The following is a 25,336-nucleotide window of genomic DNA, read 5'->3' on the forward strand; positions in this document are numbered from 1 at the left end:
GAAAACCCCATACACACCTGGCAGGATCCTGATCCACTGTGAAAACCCCATACACATTTGGCAGGATCCTGATACACTGTGAAACCCCCATAAGCACCTGGCAGGATCCTGATACACTGTGAAAACCCCATACACACCTGGCAGGATCCTGATACACTGTGAAAACCCCATGCAAACCTGGTATGATTCTGATCCACTGTGAAACACCCATACACACCTGGCAGGATCCTGATACACTGTGAAAACCCATACACACCTGGCAGGATCCTGATACACTGTGAAAACCCCATACACACCTGGCAGGACCTGATCCACTGTGAAACCCCATACACATGTGGCAGGATCCTGATGCACTATGAAACCCCAGACACACCTGGCAGGACCTGATCCACTGTGAAACCCCATACACATGTGGCAGGATCCTGATCCAATGTGAAAACCCCATGCACACTTGGCAGGATCCTGATACACTGTGAAAACCCCATACACACCTAGCAGGATCCTGATACACTGTGAAACCCCATACACACCTGGCCGGATCCTGATGCACTGTGAAAACCCCATGCACACCTGGCAGGACCCTGATACACGCTGAAATCCCATACACACGTGGCAGGATGCTGATACACTGAGAAACCCCATACACATCTGGCAGAATCCTGATGCACTGTGAAAACCCCATACACATCTGGCAGGATCCTGATGCACTGTGAAAACCCCATACACACGTGTCAGGATGCTGATACACTGTGAAACCCCCATACACACGTGGCAGGATCTTGATACACTGTGAAAACCCATACACATCCGGCAGGATCCTGATGCACTGTGAAAACCCCAAACAAACGTGGCAGCATCCTGATAAAATGTGAAACCACCATACATTCCAGGCAGGATCATGATGCACTGTGAAAACCCCATACACACGTGGCAGGGTCCTGATCCACTGTGAAACCCCATACACACCAGGCAGGATCCTGATACACTGTGAAAACCCCATACACACCAGGCAGGATCCTGATAAACTGTGAAAACCACATACGCACCTGGCAGGATACTGATACACTGTGAAAACCCCATACACACCTGGCAGGCTGCTGATAAACTGTGAAACCACAAACACACTTGGCAGGATCCTGATGCACGGTGAAACCCACATACACACCTGGCAGGATCCTGATACACTGTGAAAACCCCGCACACACCAGGCAGGATCCAGATAAACTGTGAAAACCACATACACACCTCGCAGGATCCTGATACACTGTGAAAACCCCATACACATCTGGCAGGCTCCTGATAAACTGTGAAACCACATACACACGTGGCAGTATCCTGATGCACTGTGAAAACCCATAAACACCTGGCAGGATCCTGATGCACTGTGAAAACCCCATACACACCTGGCAGGATCCTGATCCACTGTGAAACCCCACACACATGTGGCAGGATCCTGACACACTGTGAAAACCCAGATACACCTGGAAGGATCCTGTTACACTGTGAAAACCCCATACACACCTGGCAGGATCCTGATACACTGTGAAACCCCATACACACCTGGCCGGATCCAGATGCACTGTGAAAACCCCATGCACACCTGGCAGGATCCTGATACACTCTGAAACCCCATACACACCTGGCAGGATCCTGATGCACTGTGCAACACACATGCACATCTGGAAGGATCCTGATGCAAAGTGAAATCCACATACACATCTGGCAGGATCCTGATGCACTGTGAAAACCCCAGACACACGTGGCAGGATCCTGATGCACTGTGAAAACCCCATACAAACGTGGCAGGATCCTGATAAACTGTGAAACCCCCTAACACAACAGGCAGGATCATGATACACTGTGAAAACCCCATGCACACGTGGCAGGGTCCTGATCCACTGTGAAACCCGATAGAAAAACGGCAGGATCCTGATAAACTGTGAAACCCACATACACACCTGGCAGGATCCTGATATACTGTGAAACCCACATACGCACCTGGCAGGATCCTGATACATTGTGAAAACCCCATACACACCATGCAGGATCCTGATAAACTGTGAAAACCACATGCACACCTGGCAGGATCCTGATACACTGTGAAAACCCCATACACACTTGGCAGGCTCCTAATCCACTGTGAAACCACATTCACACGTGGCAGGATCCTGATACACTGTGAAAACCGCATACACACCTGGCAGGATCCTGATCCACTGTGAAACCCGATACACAACTGGCAGGATCCTGATCCCCTGTGAAACCCCCATAAACACCTGGCAGGATCCGGATACACTGTGAAAACCCATAAACACCTGGCAGGATCCTGATACACTGTGAAAACCCCATACACACCTGGAAGGATCCTGATCCACTGTGAAACCCGATACACATATGGCAGGATCCTGATACACTGTTATAACCCAGACACACCTGGAAGGATCCTGATGCACTGTGAAACCCCATAGACACCTGGCAGGATCCTGATACACTGTGCAACACCCATACACATCTGGAAGGATCCTGATGCAATGTGAAATCCCCATACACATCTGGTAGGATCCTGATGCACTGTGAAAACCCCATACACACGTGTCAGGATGCTGATACACTGTGAAACCCCCATACACACGTGGCAGGATCTTGATACACTGTGAAAACCCATACACATCCGGCAGGATCCTGATGCACTGTGAAAACCCCAAACAAACGTGGCAGGATCCTGATAAAATGTGAAACCACCATACATTCCAGGCAGGATCATGATGCACTGTGAAAACCCCATACACACGTGGCAGGGTCCTGATCCACTGTGAAACCCCATACACACCAGGCAGGATCCTGATACACTGTGAAATCCCCATACACACCAGGCAGGATCCTGAGAAACTGTGAAAACCACATACGCACCTGGCAGGATCCTGATACACTGTGAAAACCCCATACACACCTGGCAGGCTGCTGATAAACTGTGAAACCACATACACACTTGGCAGGATCCTGATGCACGGTGAAACCCACATACACACCTGGCAGGATCCTGATATACTGTGAAAATCCCGCACACACCAGGCAGGATCCAGATAAACTGTGAAAACCACATACACACCTCGCAGGATCCTGATACACTGTGAAAACCCCATACACACCTGGCAGGCTCCTGATAAACTGTGAAACCACATACACACGTGGCAGTATCCTGATACACTGTGAAAACCCCATACACACCTGGCAGGATCCTGATCCACTGTGAAAACCCCATACACACCTGGCAGGATCCTGATCCACTGTGAAAACCCCATACACATTTGGCAGGATCCTGATACACTGTGAAACCCCCATAAGCACCTGGCAGGATCCTGATACACTGTGAAAACCCCATACACACCTGGCAGGATCCTGATACACTGTGAAAACCCCATGCACAACTGGCATGATTCTGATCCACTGTGAAACACCCATACACACCTGGCAGGATCCTGATACACTGTGAAAACCCATACACACCTGGCAGGATCCTGATACACTGTGAAAACCCCATACACACCTGGCAGGACCTGATCCACTGTGAAACCCCATACACATGTGGCAGGATCCTGATGCACTATGAAACCCCAGACACACCTGGCAGGACCTGATCCACTGTGAAACCCCATACACATGTGGCAGGATCCTGATCCACTGTGAAAACCCCATGCACACTTGGCAGGATCCTGATACACTGTGAAAACCCCATACACACCTAGCAGGATCCTGATACACTGTGAAACCCCATACACACCTGGCCGGATCCTGATGCACTGTGAAAACCCCATGCACACCTGGCACGACCCTGATACACGCTGAAATCCCATACACACGTGGCAGGATGCTGATACACTGAGAAACCCCATACACATCTGGCAGAATCCTGATGCACTGTGAAAACCCCATACACATCTGGCAGGATCCTGATGCACTGTGAAAACCCCATACACACGTGTCAGGATGCTGATACACTGTGAAACCCCCATACACACGTGGCAGGATCTTGATACACTGTGAAAACCCATACACATCCGGCAGGATCCTGATGCACTGTGAAAACCCCAAACAAACGTGGCAGCATCCTGATAAAATGTGAAACCACCATACATTCCAGGCAGGATCATGATGCACTGTGAAAACCCCATACACACGTGGCAGGGTCCTGATCCACTGTGAAACCCCATACACACCAGGCAGGATCCTGATACACTGTGAAAACCCCATACACACCAGGCAGGATCCTGATAAACTGTGAAAACCACATACGCACCTGGCAGGATACTGATACACTGTGAAAACCCCATACACACCTGGCAGGCTGCTGATAAACTGTGAAACCACATACACACTTGGCAGGATCCTGATGCACGGTGAAACCCACATACACACCTGGCAGGATCCTGATACACTGTGAAAACCCCGCACACACCAGGCAGGATCCAGATAAACTGTGAAAACCACATACACACCTCGCAGGATCCTGATACACTGTGAAAACCCCATACACACCTGGCAGGCTCCTGATAAACTGTGAAACCACATACACACGCGGCAGTATCCTGATGCACTGTGAAAACCCCATACACACCTGGCAGGATCCTGATCCACTGTGAAAACCCCATACACACCTGGCAGGATCCTGATCCACTGTGAAAACCCCATACACATTTGGCAGGATCCTGATACACTGTGAAACCCCCATAAGCACCTGGCAGGATCCTGATACACTGTGAAAACCCCATACACACCTGGCAGGATCCTGATACACTGTGAAAACCCCATGCACAACTGGCATGATTCTGATCCACTGTGAAACACCCATACACACCTGGCAGGATCCTGATACACTGTGAAAACCCAGACACACCTGGCAGGATCCTGATACACTGTGAAAACCCCATACACACCTGGCAGGACCTGATCCACTGTGAAACCCCATACACATGTGGCAGGATCCTGATGCACTGTGAAACCCCAGACACACCTGGCAGGACCTGATCCACTGTGAAACCCCATACACATGTGGCAGGATCCTGATCCACTGTGAAAACCCCATGCACACTTGGCAGGATCCTGATACACTGTGAAAACCCCATACACACCTAGCAGGATCCTGATACACTGTGAAACCCCATACACACCTGGCCGGATCCTGATGCACTGTGAAAACCCCATGCACACCTGGCAGGACCCTGATACACGCTGAAATCCCATACACACCTGGCAGGATCCTGATACACTGTGCAACACGCATACACATCTGGAAGGATCCTGATGCAATGTGAAATACCCATACACATCTGGCAGGATCCTGATGCACTGTGAAAACCCCATACACACGTGGCAGGATGCTGATACACTGAGAAACCCCATACACATCTGGCAGAATCCTGATGCACTGTGAAAACCCCAGACACACGTGGCAGGATCCTGAAACACAGTGAAAACCCATACACATCCGGCAGGATCCTAATGCACTGTGAAAACCCCATACAAACGTGGCAGGATCCTGATAAACTGTGAAACCCCCATACACACGTGGCAGGGTCCTGATCCACTGTGAAACACCATACACACAAGGCAGGATCCTGGTTAACTGTGAAACCCCCTTCACATCCGGCAGGATCCTGATGCACTGTGAAAACCCCACACAAACGTGGCAGGATCCTGATAAACTGTGAAAATCAATACACACGTGGCAGGGTCCTGATCCACTATGAAACCCCATGCACACCAGGCAGGATCCTGATCAACTGTGAAACCCACATACACACCTGGCAGGACCCTGATACACTGTGAAAACCCCATACACACCAGGCAGGATCCTGATAAACTGTGAAAACCACATAAACACCTGGCAGGATCCTGATACACTGTGAAAACCCCATACACACCAGGCAGGATCCTGATACACAGTGAAAATCCCATACATAACTGGCAGGATCCTGATCCACTGTGAAACCCCCATACACACCTGGCAGGATCCTGATGCACTGTGAAAACCCATACACACCTGGCAGGATCCTGATACACTGTGAAAACCCGATACACACCTGTCAGGATCCTGATCCACTGTGAAACCCCATACACATGTGGCAGGATCCTGATACACTGTGAAAACCCAGACACACCAGGAAGGATCCTGATACACAGTGAAATCCCCATGCACACCTGGCAGGATCCTGATACACTGTGAAACCCCATACACACCTGGCCGGATCCTGATGCACTGTGAAAACCCCATGCGCTCCTGGCAGGATCCTGATACAGTCTGAAACCCCATGCACCCCTGGCAGGATCCTGATACACTGTGCAACACCCATACACATCTGGAAGGATCCTGATGCAATGTGAAATCCCCAAACACACCTGGCAGTCTCCTGATAAACTGTGACACCACATACACACGTGGCAGGATCCTGATACACTGTGAAAACCCCATACACACCTGGCAGGATCCTGATACACTGTGAAAACCCCAAACTCACTTGGCAGGATCCTGATACACTGTGAAAACCCCATACACACCTGGCAGGATCCTGATACACTGTTAAAACCCCAAACACACCTGGCAGGACCCTGATCCACTGTGAAAACCCCAAACACACCTGGCAGGATGCTGAAAAACTGTGAAACCCCCATACACACGTGGCAGGATCCTGATACACTGTGAAACCCCGACCACAATTGGCAGGATCCTGATACACTGCGAAAACCCCCAGAAACACCTGGCAGGATCCTGATCCACTGTGAAACCCCCATACACACCTGGCAGGATCCTGTTACACTGTGAAACCCCCTTGACATCCGGCAGGATCCTGATGCACTGTGAAAACCCCACACAAACGTGGCAGGATCCTGATAAACTGGGAAACCCCATACACACGTGGCAGGGTCCTGATCCACTATGAAACCCCATGCACACCAGGCAGGATCTGATCAAATGTGAAACCCACATACACACCTGACAGGACCCTGATACACTGTGAAAACCCCATACACACCAGGCAGGATCCTGATAAACTGTGAAAACCACATACACACCTGGCAGGATCCTGATACACTGTGAAAACCCCAGACACACCAGGCAGGATCCTGATACACAGTGAAAATCCCATACACAACTGGCAGGATCCTGATCCACTGTGAAACCCCCATACACACCTGGCAGGATCCTGATGCTCTGTGAAAACCCATACACACCTGGCAGGATCCTGATACACTGTGAAAACCCGATACACACCTGGCAGGATCCTGATCCACTGTGAAACCCCATACACATGTGGCAGGATCCTGATACACTGTGAAAACCCAGACACACCAGGAAGGATCCTGATACACAGTGAAAACCCCATACACACCTGGCAGGATCCTGATACACTGTGAAACCCCATACACACCTGGCCGGATCCTGATGCACTGTGAAAACCCCATGCGCTCCTGGCAGGATCCTGATACAGTCTGAAACCCCATGCACCCCTGGCAGGATCCTGATACACTGTGCAACACCCATACACATCTGGAAGGATCCTGATGCAATGTGAAATCCCCAAACACATCTGGCAGGATCCTGATGCACTGTGAAAATCCCATACTCACGTGGCAGGATGCTGATACACTGTGAAACCCCATACACATATGGCAGGATCCAGATGCACTGTGAAAATCCCATACACACGTGGCAGGGTCCTGATCCACTATGAAACCCCATGCACACCAGGCAGGATCCTGATAAACTGTGAAACCCACATACACACCTGGCAGGACCCTGATACACTGTGAAAACCCCATACACACCAGACAGGATCCTGATAAACTGTGAAAACCACATACACACCTGGCAGGATCCTGATACACTGTGAAAATCCCATACACACCTGGCAGGCTCCTGATAAACTGTGAAACCACATACACACGTGGCAGGATCCTGATACACTGGGAAAACCCCATACACACCTGGCAGGATCCTGATCCACTGTGAAAACCCCAGACTCACCTGGCAGGATCCTGATCCACTGTGAAAACCCTATACACACTTGGCAGGATCCTGATACACTGTAAAACCCCCAAAAGCACCTGACAGGATCCTGATACACTGTGAAAACCACATATACACCTGGCAGGATCCGGATACACAGTGAAAATCCCATACACAACTGGCATGATCCTGATACACTGTGAAAACCCGATACACACCTGGCAGGATCCTGATCCAATGTGAAACCCCATACACATGTGGCAGGATCCTGATACACTGTGAAAACCCAGACACACCAGGAAGGATCCTGATACACAGTGAAAACCCCATACACACCTGGCAGGATCCTGATACACTGTGAAACCCCATACACACCTGGCCGGATCCTGATGCACTGTGAGAACCCCATGCGCTCCTAGCAGGATCCTGATACACTCTGAAACCCCATGCACCTCTGGCAGGATCCTGATACACTGTGCAACACCCATACACATCTGGAAGGATCCTGATGCAATGTGAAATCCCCAAACACATCTGGCAGGATCCTGATGCACTGTGAAAATCCCATACTCACGTGGCAGGATGCTGATACACTGTGAAACCCCATACACATCTGGCAGGATCCAGATGCACTGCGAAAATCCCATACACACGTGACAGTATCCTGAAACACTGTGAAAACCCACACACATCCGGCAGGATCCTGATGCACTGTGAAAACCCCATACAAACGTGGCAGGATCCTGACAAACTGTGAAACCCCCATACACACCAGGCAGGATCATGATTCACTGTGAAAACCCCATACACACGTGGCAGTGTCCTGATCCACTGTGAAACCCCATATACACCAGGCAGGATCCTGATAAACTGTGAAACCACATACACACCTGGCAGGATCATGATACACTGTGAAACCCACATACACACCTGGCAGGATCCTGATACACTGTGAAAACCCCATACACACCAGGCAGGATCCTGATAAACTGTGAAAACCACATACACACCTGGCAGGGCCCTGATACACTGTGAAAACCCCACACACCAGGCAGGCTCCTGATAAACTGTGAAACCACATACACCCGTGGCAGGATCCTGATACACTGTGAAAACCCCATACACACCTGTCAGGATCCTGATCCACTGTGAAAACCCCATACACACCTGGCAGGATCCTGATCCACTGTGAAAACCCCAAACACACTTGGCAGGATCCTGATACACTGTGAAAACCCCATACAGACCTGGCGGGATCCTGATACACTGTTAAAACCCCAAACACACCTGGCAGGATCCTGATCCACTTTGAAAACCCCATACACACCTGGCAGGATGCTGAAAAACTGTGAAACCCCCATACACCCCTGGCAGGATCCTGATAAACTGTGAGAACCCCATGCACACCTGGCAGGATCCAGATATACTGCGAAAACCCATACACAACTGGCAGGATCCTGATACACTGTGAAACCCCCATGCACATCTGGCAGGAGCCTGATACACTGTGAAAACCCCGTCCACACCTGGCAGGATCCTAATACACAGTGAAACCCCATTAACATCTGGCAGGATCCTGATACACTGTGAAACCCCATACACATGTGGCAGGATCCTGATAAACTGTGAAAACCCAGACACACCAGGAAGGATCCTGATACACTGTGAAAACCCCATACACACCTGGCAGGATCCTGATACACTGTGAAACCCCATACACACCTGGCCGGATCCTGATGCACTGTGAAAACCCCATGCGCTCCTGGCAGGATCCTGATACACTCTGAAACCCCATACACCCCTGGCAGGATCCTGATACACTGTGCAACACCCATACACATCTGGAAGTATCCTGATGCAATGTGAAAAGCCCATACACATCTGGCAGTATCCTGATGCACTGTGAAAACCCCATACACAAGTGGCAGGATGCTGATCTCCTGGAAAATCCCATACACACGTGCAGGATCCTGATACACTGTGAAAACCCATACACATCCGGCAGGATCCTGATGCACTGTGAAAACCCCATACACACGTACCAGGGTCCTGATCCACTGTGAAACCCCATAGACACCAGGCAGGATCCTGATAAACTGTGAAACCCACATACACACCTGGCAGGATCCTGATCCACTGTGAAACCCACATACACACCTGGCAGGATCCTGATACACTGTGAAAACCCCAAACACACCAGGCAGGATCCTGATAAACTGTGAAAACCACATGCACACCTGGCAGGATCCTGATACACTGTGAAAACCCCATGCACACCTGGCAGGAGCCTGATCCACTGTGAAAACCCCATACACACCTGGCAGGATCCTGATCCACTGTGAAAACCCCAAACACACCTGGCAGGATGCTGAAAAACTGTGAAACCCCCATACACTCCTGGCAGGATCCTGATAAACTGTGAAAACCCCATACACACCTGGCAGTATCCTGATATAATGCGAAAACCCATGCACACCTGGCAGGATCCTGATACACTGTGAAACCCCCATACACATCTGGCAGGAGCCTGAACTCTGTGAAAACCCCGTACACACCTGGCAGGTTCCTGATGCACAGTGAAACTCTATTCACATCTGGCAGGATCCTGATACACAGTGAACCCCCATTAACATCTGGCAGGATCCTGATACACTGCGAAACCCCATACACACCTGGCAGGATCCTGATACACTGTGAAACCCCATACACACCTGGCAGGATCCTGACACACTGTGAAACCCCAAACACACCTGGCAGGATCCTGATACACTGTGAAACCCCCATACACACCTGGCAAAATCCTGATCCACTTTGAAAACTCCACACACACCTGGCAGCACCTTGATAAACTGTGAACACCCCATACACAGCTGGCAGGATGCTGATACTCTCTGAAATCCCTTACACACCTGGCAGGATCCTGATCCACTGTGAATACCCCATACACACGTGGCAGGATCCTGATACACTGTGAAAACTCCATACACATCTGGCAGCATCCTGATACACTGTGGAACCCCACACACACATGGCAGGATCCTGATCAACTGTGAAACCCCATTCACATCTGGCAGGTTCCTGATACGCAGTGAAACCCCATTCACATCTGGCAGGATTCTGACACACTTTAAAACCCCATACACACCTGGCAGGATCCTGATGCACTGTAAAATCCCCATACACACCTGGAAGTATCCGGATACACTGTGAAAACCCCCGTACACACCTGGAAGGATCCTGATACACTGTGAAAACCCCCATAAACACCTGGCAGGATCCTGATCCACTGTGAAACCCCTATACACACCTGGCAGGATCCTGTTACACTGTGAAACCCCCTTCACATTTGGCAGGATCCTGACACACTGTGAAACCCTATATACACCTGGTAGGATCCTGATCCAATGTGAAACCCCGTTCACATTTGACAGGATGCTGATAAACTGTGAAACCCCGTCCACATTTGGCAGGATCCTGATACACTGTGAAAACCCAGACACACCAGGAAGGATCCTGATACACAGTGAAAACCCCATACACACCTGGCAGGATCCTGATACACTGTGAAACCCCATACACACCTGGCCGGATCCTGATGCACTGTGAAAACCCCATGCGTTCCTGGCAGGATCCTGATACAGTCTGAAACCCCATGCACCCCTGGCAGGATCCTGATACACTGTGCAACACCCATACACATCTGGAAGGATCCTGATGCAATGTGAAATCCCCAAACACATCTGGCAGGATCCTGATGCACTGTGAAAATCCCATACTCACGTGGCAGGATGCTGATACACTGTGAAACCCCATACACATATGGCAGGATCCAGATGCACTGTGAAAATCCCATACACACGTGGCAGGGTCCTGATCCACTATGAAACCCCATGCACACCAGGCAGGATCCTGATCAACTGTGAAACCCAGATACACACCTGGCAGGACCCTGATACACTGTGAAAACCCCATACACACCAGGCAGGATCCTGATAAACTGTGAAAACCACATACACACCTGGCAGGATCCTGATACACTGTGAAAATCCCATACACACCTGGCAGGCTCCTGATAAACTGTGAAACCACATACACACGTGGCAGGATCCTGATACACTGTGAAAACCCCATACACACCTGGCAGGATCCTGATCCACTGTGAAAACCCCAGACTCACCTGGCAGGATCCTGATCCACTGTGAAAACCCTATACACACTTGGCAGGATCCTGATACACTGTAAAACCCCCATAAGCACCTGACAGGATCCTGATACACTGTGAAAACCACATACACACCTGGCAGGATCCGGATACACAGTGAAAATCCCATACACAACTGGCAGGATCCTGATACACTGTGAGAACCCGATACACACCTGGCAGGATCCTGATCCACTGTGAAACCCCATACACATGTGGCAGGATCCTGATACACTGTGAAAACCCAGACACACCAGGAAGGATCCTGATACACAGTGAAAACCCCATACACACCTGGCAGGATCCTGATACACTGTGAAACCCCATACACACCTGGCCGGATCCTGATGCACTGTGAAAACCCCATGCGCTCCTGGCAGGATCCTGATACACTCTGAAACCCCATGAACCTCTGGCAGGATCCTGATACACTGTGCAACACCCATACGCATCTGGAAGGATCCTGATGCAATGTGAAATCCCCAAACACATCTGGCAGGATCCTGATGCACTGTGAAAATCCCATACTCACGTGGCAGGATGCTGATACACTGTGAAACCCCATACACATCTGGCAGGATCCAGATGCACTGCGAAAATCCCATACACACATGGCAGGATCCTGAAACACTGTGAAAACCCACACACATCCGGCAGGATCCTGATGCATTGTGAAAACCCCATACAAACGTGGCAGGATCCTGACAAACTGTGAAACCCCCAAACACACCAGGCAGGATCATGATTCACTGTGAAAACCCCATACACACGTGGCAGTGTCCTGATCCACTGTGAAACCCCATATACACCAGGCAGGATCCTGATAAACTGTGAAACCCACATACACACCTGGCAGGATCATGATACACTGTGAAACCCACATACACACCTGGCAGGATCCTGATACACTGTGAAAACCCCATACACACCAGGCAGGATCCTGATAAACTGTGAAAACCACATACACACCTGGCAGGGCCCTGATACACTGTGAAAACCCCACACACCAGGCAGGCTCCTGATAAACTGTGAAACCACATACACCCGTGGCAGGATCCAGATACTCTGCGAAAACCCCATACACACCTGTCAGGATCCTGATCCACTGTGAAAACCCCATACACACCTGGCAGGATCCTGATCCACTGTGAAAACGCCAAACACACTTGGCAGGATCCTGATACATTGTGAAAACCCCATTCAGACCTGGCAGGATCCTGATACACTGTTAAAACCCCATACACACCTGGCAGGATCCTGATCCACTTTGAAAACCCCATACACACCTGGCAGGATGCTGAAAAACTGTGAAACCCCCATACACCCCTGGCAGGATCCTGATAAACTGTGAGAACCCCATGCACACCTGGCAGGATCCAGATATACTGCGAAAACCCATACACAACTGGCAGGATCCTGATACACTGTGAAACCCCCATGCACATCTGGCAGGAGCCTGATACACTGTGAAAACCCCGTCCACACCTGGCAGGATCCTGATACACAGTGAAACCCCATTAACATCTGGCAGGATCCTGATACACTGTGAAACCCCATACACATGTGGCAGGATCCTGATAAACTGTGAAAACCCAGACACACCAGGAAGGATCCTGATACACTGTGAAAACCCCATACACACCTGGCAGGATCCTGATACACTGTGAAACCCCATACACACCTGGCCGGATCCTGATGCACTGTGAAAACCCCATGCGCTCCTGGCAGGATCCTGATACACTCTGAAACCCCATACACCCCTGGCAGGATCCTGATACACTGTGCAACACCCATACACATCTGGAAGTATCCTGATGCAATGTGAAATCCCCATACACATCTGGCAGTATCCTGATGCACTGTGAAAACCCCATACACAAGTGGCAGGATGCTGATATACTGGAAAATCCCATACACACGTGGCAGGATCCTGATACACTGTGAAAACCCATACACATCCGGCAGGATCCTGATGCACTGTGAAAACCCCATACACACGTACCAGGGTCCTGATCCACTGTGAAACCCCATAGACACCAGGCAGGATCCTGATATACTGTGAAACCCACATACACTCCTGGCAGGATCCTGATCCACTGTGAAACCCACATACACACCTGGCAGGATCCTGATACACTGTGAAAACCCCATACACACCAGGCAGGATCCTGATAAACTGTGAAAACCACATGCACACCTGGCAGGATCCTGATACACTGTGAAAACCCCATACACACCAGGCAGGATCCTGAAAAACTGTGTAACCCACATACACACCTGGCAGGAGCCTGATACACTGTGAAAACCCCATGCACACCTGGCAGGAGCCTGATCCACTGTGAAAACCCCATACACACCTGGCAGGATCCTGATCCACTGTGAAAAACCCAAACACACCTGGCAGGATGCTGAAAAACTGTGAAATCCCCATACACTCCTGGAAGGATCCTGATAAACTGTGAAAACCCCATACACACCTGGCAGTATCCTGATATAATGCGAAAACCCATGCACACCTGGCAGGATCCTGATACACTGTGAAACCCCCATACACATCTGGCAGGAGCCTGAACTCTGTGAAAACCCCGTACACACCTGGCAGGTTCCTGATGCACAGTGAAACTCCATTCACATCTGGCAGGATCCTGATACACAGTGAACCCCCATTAACATCTGGCAGGATCCTGATACACTGTGAAACCCCATACACACCTGGCAGGATCCTGATACACTGTGAAACCCCATACACACCTGGCAGGATCCTGACACACTGTGAAACCCCAAACACACCTGGCAGGATCCTGATACACTGTGAAACCCCCATACACACCTGGCAAGATCCTGATCCACTTTGAAAACTCCACACACACCTGGCAGCACCTTGATAAACTGTGAACACCCCATACACAGCTGGCAGGATCCTGATACACTGTGAAATCCCTTACACACCTGGCAGGATCCTGATCCACTGTGAATACCCCATACACACGTGGCAGGATCCTGATACACTGTGAAAACTCCATACACATCTGGCAGCATCCTGATACACTGTGAAAACCCCACACACACATGGCAGGATCCTGATCAACTGTGAAACCCCATTCACATCTGGCAGGATCCTGATACGCAGTGAAACCCCATTCACATCTGGCAGGATTCTGACATACTGTGAAACCCCATACACACCTTGCAGGATCCTGATGCACTGTAAAATCCCCATACACACCTGGAAGTATCCGGATACACTGTGAAAACCCCCGTACACACCTGGAAGGATCCTGATACACTGTGAAAACCCCCATAAACACCTGGCAGGATCCTGATCCACTGTGAAACCCCTATACACACCTGGCAGGATCCTGTTACACTGTGAAACCCCCTTCACATTTGGCAGGATCCTGACACAATGTGAAACCCTGTATACACCTGGTAGGATCCTGATCCAATGTGAAACCCCGTTCACATTTGACAGGATGCTGATAAACTGTGAAACCCCGTCCACATTTGGCAGGATCCTGATACACTGTAATACCCCATACACAAGTGGCAGGATCCTGATCCACTGTGAAACCCCATACACACCAGGCCGGATCCTGAAAAACTGTGTAACCCACATACACACCTGGCAGGAGCCTGATACACTGTGAAACCCACATACACACCTGGCAGGATCCTGATACACCGTGAAAACCCCATACACACCAGGCAGGATCCTGATAAACTGTGAAACCCGCATACACACCTGGCAGGATACTGATAAACTGTGAAACCCCCAAGCACAACTGGCATGATCCTGATACAGTGTGAAATCCTCATACACACCTGGCAGGTTCCTGATCCACTGTGAAACCCGCATACACATCCGTCAGGATCCTGATACACTGTGAAAACCCCGTACACACCTGGCAGAATCCTGATGCACTGTGAAACCCCATTCACATCTGGCAGGTTCCTGATACGCAGTGAAAACCCATACACACCTGGCAGGATCCTGATCCACTGTGAAAACCCCATACACACCTGGCAGGATACTGATCCACTGCTAAAACCCTATACACACCTGGCAGGATCCTGATACACTGTGAAACCCCATATACACCTGGCAGGATCCTGATAAACTGTGAAACCTCCATACACACCTGGCAGGATCCTGATACATTGTGAAATCCCCATACACACCTGGAAAGAACCTGATACTCTTTAAAAACCCCATACACACGTGGCAGGATCCTGATCCACTGTGAAACCCCATACACACCAGGCAGGATCCTGAAAAACTGTGAAACCCACATACACACCTGGCAGGAGCCTGATACACTGTGAAACCCACAAACACACCTGGCAGGATCCTGATACACCGTGAAAACCCCATACACACCAGGCAGGATCCTGATAAACAGTGAAACCCACATACACACCTGGCAGGATCCTGATACACTGTGAAATCCCCAAACACACCTGGCAGGATCCTGATACAGTGTGAAATCCCCATACACACCTGGCAGGTTCCTGATCCACTGTGAAAACCCCATACACACCTGGCAGGATCCTGATACACTGTAAAAACCCCATACGCACCTGGCAGGCTCCTGATGCACAGTTAAAACCCCAAACACACCTGGCAGGATCCTGATGCACTGTGAAATCCCATACACACCTGGCAGGATCCTGATCCACTGTGAAAAGCACAGAAACACCTGGCAGGACCTAGATAAACTGTGAACACCCCAAACACACCTGGCAGGATCCTGATACACTGTGAAATCCCTTACACACCTGACAGGATCCTGATCCTCTGTGAAAACCCCATGCACACCTGGCAGGATCCTGATCCACTGTGAAAACCCGTTCACATCTGACAGGATCCTGATACACTGTGAAACCCTTGTTCACATTTGGCAGGATCCTGATACACTGTGAAACCCCATCCACACCTGGCAGGAGCCTGATACACTGTGAAACCCACATACACACCAGGCAGGGTCCTGATAAACTGTGAAACCCGCATCCACACCTGGCAGAATCCTGATACACTGTGAAATCCCCATACACCCCTGGCAGGTTCCTGATACACTGTGATACCCCATACTCACCTGGCAGGATACTGATAAACTGTGAAACCCCCAAGCACAACTGGCATGATCCTGATACAGTGTGAAATCCCCATACACACCTGGCACGATCCTGATACACTGTGAAAACCCCATACGCACCTGGCAGGATCCTGATGCACAGTGCAAACCCCAAACACACCTGGCAGGATCCTGATACACTGTGAAATCCCTTACACACCTGGCAGGATCCTGATCCACTGAGAAAAGCCCAAACACACCTGGCAGTACCTTGATTAGCTGTGAAGACCCCATACACACCTGGCAGGATCCCGATACACTGTGAAATCCCTTACACACCTGGCAAGATCCTGATCCACTGTGAAAACCCCATACACACCTGGCAGGATCCTGATCCACTGTGAAAACTCTTTTACACATCCGGCAGGATCCTGATACACTGTGAAAACCCCGTACACACCTGGCAGAATCCTGATGCACTGTGAAACCCCATTCACATCTGGCAGGATCCTGATACGCAGTGAAACCCCATGCACACCTGGCAGGATCCTGATCCACTGTGAAAACCCGATACACACCTGGCAGGATCCTGATACACTGTGAAAACCCGTTCACATCTGACAGGATCCTGATACACTGTGAAACCCTTGTTCACATTTGGCAGGATCCTGATACACTGTGAAACTCCATACACACCTGGAAGGATCCTGATAAACTGTGAAACCCCCATGCACGCCTGGAAATATCCTGATACACTGTGAAAACCCCCATACACAACTGGAAGGATCCGGATACACTGTGAAAACCCCCGTACACACCTGGAAGGATCCTGATACACTCTGAAAACCCCCATACACACCTGGCAGGATCCTGATCCACAGTGAAAACCCCATACACACCTGGAAGGATCCTGATACACTGTGAAACCCCCTTCACATTTGGCAGGATCCTGATACACTGTGAAACCCCATACACATATGGCAGGATCCTGATCCACTTTGAAAACCCGTTCACATCTGACAGGATCCTGATACACTGTGAAACCCTTGTTCACATTTGGCAGGATCCTGATACACTGTGAAACCCCATACACACCTGGAAGGATCCTGATACACTGTGAAACCCCCATGCACGCCTGGAAATATCCTGATACGCTGTGAAACCCCGTTCACATTTGGCAGGATCCTGATATACTGTGAAACACGATACACACCTCGCAGGATCTTGATCCACCGTGAAACCCCGATCACATTTGGCTGGATCCTGATACACTGTGAATAGCCCAAACACACCTGGGATGATCTTGATACACTATGAAACCGTAAACACACCTGGCAGGATCTTGATCCACTGTGAAACACCCAGACACACCTGGAAGGATCCTGATACACTGTGAAACTCCCAAACACATCTGGCAGGATCCTCATACACTGTGAAAACCCATACACACCTGGCAGGATCCTGATCCACTGTGAAACCCCCATACACACCTGGAATGATCCTGATACACAGTGAAAACCCCAAACACATCTGGCAGGATCCTGAAACACTGTGAAACCCCATACACACCTGGCAGATCATGATACACTGTGAAAAACCCATAAACACCTGGCAGGATAGTGTTGCACTATGAAACATCCATACACATCTGGAAGGATCCTGTTGCACTGCGAAATCCCCATACACATCTGGCAGGATCCTGATAAACTGTGAAACCCACATACACACCTGGCAGCATTCTGATAAACTGTGAAACCCCCAGACACACCAGGCAGGATCCTGATAAACTGTGAAACCCCCATACACACCTGGCAGCATCCCGATAAACTATGAAACCCCCATACACACCTGGAGGATCCTGATACACTGTGAAACCCACATAGACAACTGGCAGGAACCTGATGCACTGTGAAATCCCCATACACACCTGGCAGGATTCTGATAAACTGTGAAACCATCATACACACCTGGCAGGATCCGGATACATGGTGAAAACCCCATACAGACCTGGCAGGATCCTGATACACTGTGAAAACTCATACACACCTGGCAGGATCCTGATACACTCTGAAAACCCCATACACACCTGGCAGTATCCTGATACACTGGGAAATTCTCAAACATACCTGGCAGGATCCTGATACACTGCGAAATTCCCATACACACCTGGCAGGATCCGGAAACACTGTGAAAAACCCGCACACACCTGGAAGGATCCTGATGCACAGTGAAAACCCCAAACACGCCTGGCAGGATCCTGATCCAATGTGAAAAGCCCATCCACACCAGGCAGGATCCTGATACACTGTGAAAAACCCATACACACCATCCAGGATCCTGATAAACTGTGAAACCCACATACACACCTGGCAGGATCCTGATAAACTGTGAAAACCCCATACACACCTGGCAGGATGCTGATGCACTGTGAATACCCCATACACACCTGGCAGGATCCTGATAAACTGTGAAACCCCAAACACACGATGCAGAATCCTGATACACTGTGAAACCCCCATACACATCTGGAAGGATCCTGATGCACTGTGAAAACCCCATACACATCTGGCAGGATCCTGATGCACTGTGAAACCCCCAGACACACCAGGCAGGATGCTGATAAACTGTGAAACCCCCATACACACGTTGCAGGATCCTGATAAACTGCGAAACCCCCAAGCACAACTGGCAGAATCCTGATAAACTGTGAAACCCACATACACACGATGCAGAATCCTGATACACTGTGAAACCCCCATACACATCTGGAAAGATCCTGATGCACTGTGAAAACCCCATATACATCTGGCAGGATCCTGATGCACTGTGAAACCCCCCGACACACCAGGCAGGATGCTGATAAACTGTGAAACCCCCATACACACGTTGCAGGATCCTGATAAACTGCGAAACCCACAAGCACAACTGGCAGGATCCTGATAAACTGTGAAACCCACATACACACGATGCAGAATCCTGATACACTGTGAAACCCCCATACACATCTGGAAAGATCCTGATGCACTGTGAAAACCCCATATACATCTGGCAGGATCCTGATGCACTGTGAAACCACCAGACACACCAGGCAGGATGCTGATAAACTGTGAAACCCCCATACACACATTGCATGATCCTGATAAACTGCGAATCCCCCAAGCACAACTGGCAGGATCCTGATAAACTGTGAAACCCCCAGCCACACCAGGCAGGAACCTGATAAACTGTGAAACCCCCATACACACCAGGCAGGATCCTGATAAACTATGAAACCCCCATACACACCTGGCAGGATCCTGATGAACTGTGAAACCCATGTAAACACCTGTCAGGATCCTGATAAACTGTGAAAGCCCCATACACACCTGGCAGGATACTGATACACTGTGAAAACCCCATACACACCTGGCAGGATCCTGATACACTGCGAAACCCCCATACACACCTGGCAGGATCCTGATAAACAGTGAAACCCACAGACACACCTGGCAGAATCCTGATACACTGTGAAACCCACATAAACACCTGGCAGGATCCTGATAAACTGTGAAAACCCCATACACACCTGGCAGGATCCTGATAAACTGTGAATCCCACATACACACCTGGCAGGATCCTGATACAATGTGAAACCCACATAAACACCTCGCAGGATCCTGATACACTGTGAAACCCCCATACACATCTGGAAGTACCCTGATGCACTGTGAAAATCCAATACACATCTGCAGGTTCCTGATGCACTGTGAAAACCCCATTCACATCTGGCAGGATCCTGATAAACTGTGAAACCCCCAGACACACCAGGCAGGATCCTGATACACTGTGAAACCCCCATACACACCTGGCAGGATACTGATCCACTGTGAAACCCCATACACACCAGGCAGGATCCTGATACACTGTGAAAACCCCATACACTCCAGGCAGGATCCTGATACACTGTGAAAACCCCATACACACCTGGCAGGATCCTGATAAAATGTGAAACCCCAGACACACGATGCAGGATCTAGATACACTGTGAAACCCCCATACACATCTGGAAGGATCCTGATGCACTGTGAAAATCCCACACATATCTGGCAGGATCCTGATGCAATGTAAAAACCCCATTCACATCTGGCAGGATCCTGATAAACTGTGAAACCTCCAGACACACCAGGCAGGATCCTGATAATCTTTGAAAGCCACATACACACCTGACAGGATATTGATTAACTGTGAAACCCCCAAACACACCTGGCAGGATCCTGATACACAGTGAAAACCCCATACACACGTGGCAGGATCCTGATCCACTGTGAAAGCCCATACACACCAGGCAGGAGCCTGTAACACTGTGAAACCTACATACACACCTGGCAATATTCTGATACACTGTGAAAACTCCATACACACCTGGCAGGATCCCGATAAACTGTGAAACCCACATACACACCTGGCAGGATCCTGATACACTGTGAAAACCCCATACACACCTGGCAGGATCCTGATAAACTGTGAAACGCCATACACAACTGGCAGAATCCTGATACACTGTGAAAACCCCATACACACCTGGCTGGATCCTGATGCACCGTGAAAAACCTTAAAAACACCTGGCAGGATCCTGAAAATCTGTGAAACCCCATACACACGTGGCAGGATCCTGATAAACTGTGAAACCCCCATACACACCTGGCAGGTTCCTGATCCACTGTGAAAACTCATACACACCTGGCAGGATCCTGATACACTGGGAAATCCCCAAACATACCTGGCAGGAACCTGATACACTGTGAAATCCCTATACACACCTGGCAGGATCCTGAAACACTGTGAAAAACCCACACACACCTGGAAGGATCCTGATGCACAGTGAAAACCCCAAACACGCCTGGCAGGATCCTGATCCAATGTGAAAAGCCCATCCACACCAGGCAGGATCCTGATACACTGTAAAAAACCCATACACACCATCCAGGATCCTGATAAACTGTGAAACCCACATACACACCTGGCAGGATCCTGATAAACTGTGAAACCCCCATACACACGTTGCAGGATCCTGACAAACTGCGAAACCCCCAAGCACAACTGGCAGGATCCTGATAAACTGTGAAACCCACATGCACACCTGACAGGATCCTGATAAACTTTGAAACACCCATATACACCTGGCAGGATCCTGATAAACTGTGAAACCCCCAGCCACACCAGGCAGGAACGTGATAAACTGTGAAACCCCCATACACACCAGGCAGGATCCTGATAAACTATGAAACCCCCATACACACCTGGCAGGATCCTGATGAACTGTGAAACCCACGTAAACACCTGTCAGGAACCTGATAAACTGTGAAAGCCCCATACACACCTGGCAGGATACTGATACACTGTGAAAACCCCATACACACCTGGCAGGATCCTGATACAATGTGAAACCCCCAGACACACCTGGCAGGATCCTGATAAACAGTGAAACCCACATACACACCTGGCAGGATCCTTATACACTGTGAAACCCACATAAACACCTGGCAGGATCCTGATAATCTGTGAAAACCCCATACACACCTGGCAGGATCCTGATAAACTGTGAATCCCACTTACACACCTGGCAGGATCCTGATACAATGTGAAAGCCAAATAAACACCTCGCAGGATACTGATGCACTGTGAAACCCCCATACACATCTGGAAGTACCCTGATGCACTGTGAAAATCCAATACACATCTGCAGGTTCCTGATGCACTGTGAAAACCCCATTCACATCTGGCAGGATCCTGATAAACTGTGAAACCCCCAGACACACCAGGCAGGATCCTGATACACTGCAAAACCCCCATACACACCTGGCAGGATACTGATCCAATGTGAAACCCCATACACACCAGGCAGGATCCTGATACACTGTGAAAACAACATAGACACGTGGCAGGATCCTGATACACTGTGAAAACCCCATACACACCTGGCAGGATCCTGATAAACTGTGAAACTCCATACACACGTGGCAGGATCCTGATAAACTGTGAAACCCACATACACACCTGGCAGGAGCCTGAAACACTGTGAAACCCACATGCACACCTGGCAATATCCTGATACACTGTGAAAACTCCATACACACCTGGCAGTATCTAGATACACTGTGAAACCCCCATACACATCTGGAAGGATCCTGATGCACTGTGAAAATCCCATACACATCTGGCAGGTTCCTGATGCACTGTGAAAACCCAATTCACATCTGGCAGGATCCTGATAAACTGTGAATCCCCCAGCCACACCAGGCAGGAACCTGATAAACTGTGAAACCCCCATACACACCTGGCAGGATCCTGATAAACTGTGAAACACACATACACACTTGGCAGGATCCTGATAAACTGTGAAACCCCCATACACACCTGGCAGGATCCTGATACACTGTAAAACCCCACACACACTTGGCAGGATCCTGATCCACTGTGAAACCCCATACACACCAGGCAGGATCCTGATAAACTGTGAAAACGACATACACACCGGGCAGGAGCCTGATACACTGTGAAACCCACATACACACCTGGCAGGATCCTGATACACTGTGAAAACTCCATGCACACCTGGCAAGATCCTGATAAACTGTGAAACCCACATACACACCTGTCAGGATCCTGATAAACTGTGAAACCCCATGCACACGTGGCAGGTTCCTGATACACTGTGAAAACCCCATACACACCTGGCAGGATGCTGATCCACCTTGAAAACCCCATACACACCTGGCAGGATCCTGATACACAGTGAACCCCCATACACACCTGGCAGGATCCTGATAAACTGTGAAACCCCCATACACACCTGGCAGGAACCTGATGCGCTGTGAAATCCACATACACACCTGGCAGGTTCCTGACCCACTGTGAAAACCCCATACACACCTGGAAGGAGCCTGATAAACTGTGAAAACCACATACACAACTGGCAGGATCCTGATGCACAGTGAAAACCCCAAACACACCTGGCAGGATCCTGATACACTGTGAAAGCCCCATACACACCTAGCAGGATCCTGATGCACAGTGAAACCCAAACACACCTGGCAGGATCCTGAACCACTGTGAAACCCACATACACACGTGGCAGGATCCTGATAAACTGTGAAACCCACATACACATCTGGCAGGATCCTGATACACTGTGAAATCGCCATACACACCTAGCAGGTTCCTGATCCACTGTGAAAACCCCATACACATCTGGCAGGATCCTGATACATTGTGAAAACCCCATACACATCTGGCAGGATCCTGATACACTGTGAACAACCCAAACACACCTGGCAGGATCCTGATACACTGTGAAAACCTCATGCACACCTGGCAGGATCCTGATACACTGTGAAATCCCCGTACACACCTTGCATGATCCTGATACACTGTGAAACCCCCATACACACCTGGCAGGATCCTGATCCACTGTGAAACCCCATACACACCAGGCAGGATCCTGATACACTGTGAAAACACCATACACACGTGGCAGGATCCTGATACACTGTGAAAACCCCATACACACCTGGCAGGATCCTGATAAACTGTGAAACTCCATACACACGTGGCAGGATCCTGATAAACTGTGAAACCCACATACACACCTGGCAGGAGCCTGAAACACTGTGAAACCCACATGCACACCTGGCAATATCCTGATACACTGTGAAAACTCCATACACACCTGGCAGGATCTAGATACACTGTGAAACCCCCATACACATCTGGAAGGATCCTGATGCACTGTGAAAATCCCATACACATCTGGCAGGATCCTGATGCACTGTGAAAACCCCATTCACATCTGGCAGGATCCTGATAAACTGTGAATCCCCCAGCCACACCAGGCAGGAACCTGATAAACTGTGAAACCCCCATACACACCTGGCAGGATCCTGATAAACTGTGAAACACACATACACACTTGGCAGGATCCTGATAAACTGTGAAACCCCCATACACACCTGGCAGGATCCTGATACACTGTGAAAACCCCACACACACTTGGCAGGATCCTGATCCACTGTGAAACCC

This window comes from Heterodontus francisci, unplaced genomic scaffold (assembly GCF_036365525.1).
Source record: "Heterodontus francisci isolate sHetFra1 unplaced genomic scaffold, sHetFra1.hap1 HAP1_SCAFFOLD_74, whole genome shotgun sequence".
Taxonomy (NCBI): Eukaryota; Metazoa; Chordata; class Chondrichthyes; order Heterodontiformes; family Heterodontidae; genus Heterodontus; species Heterodontus francisci.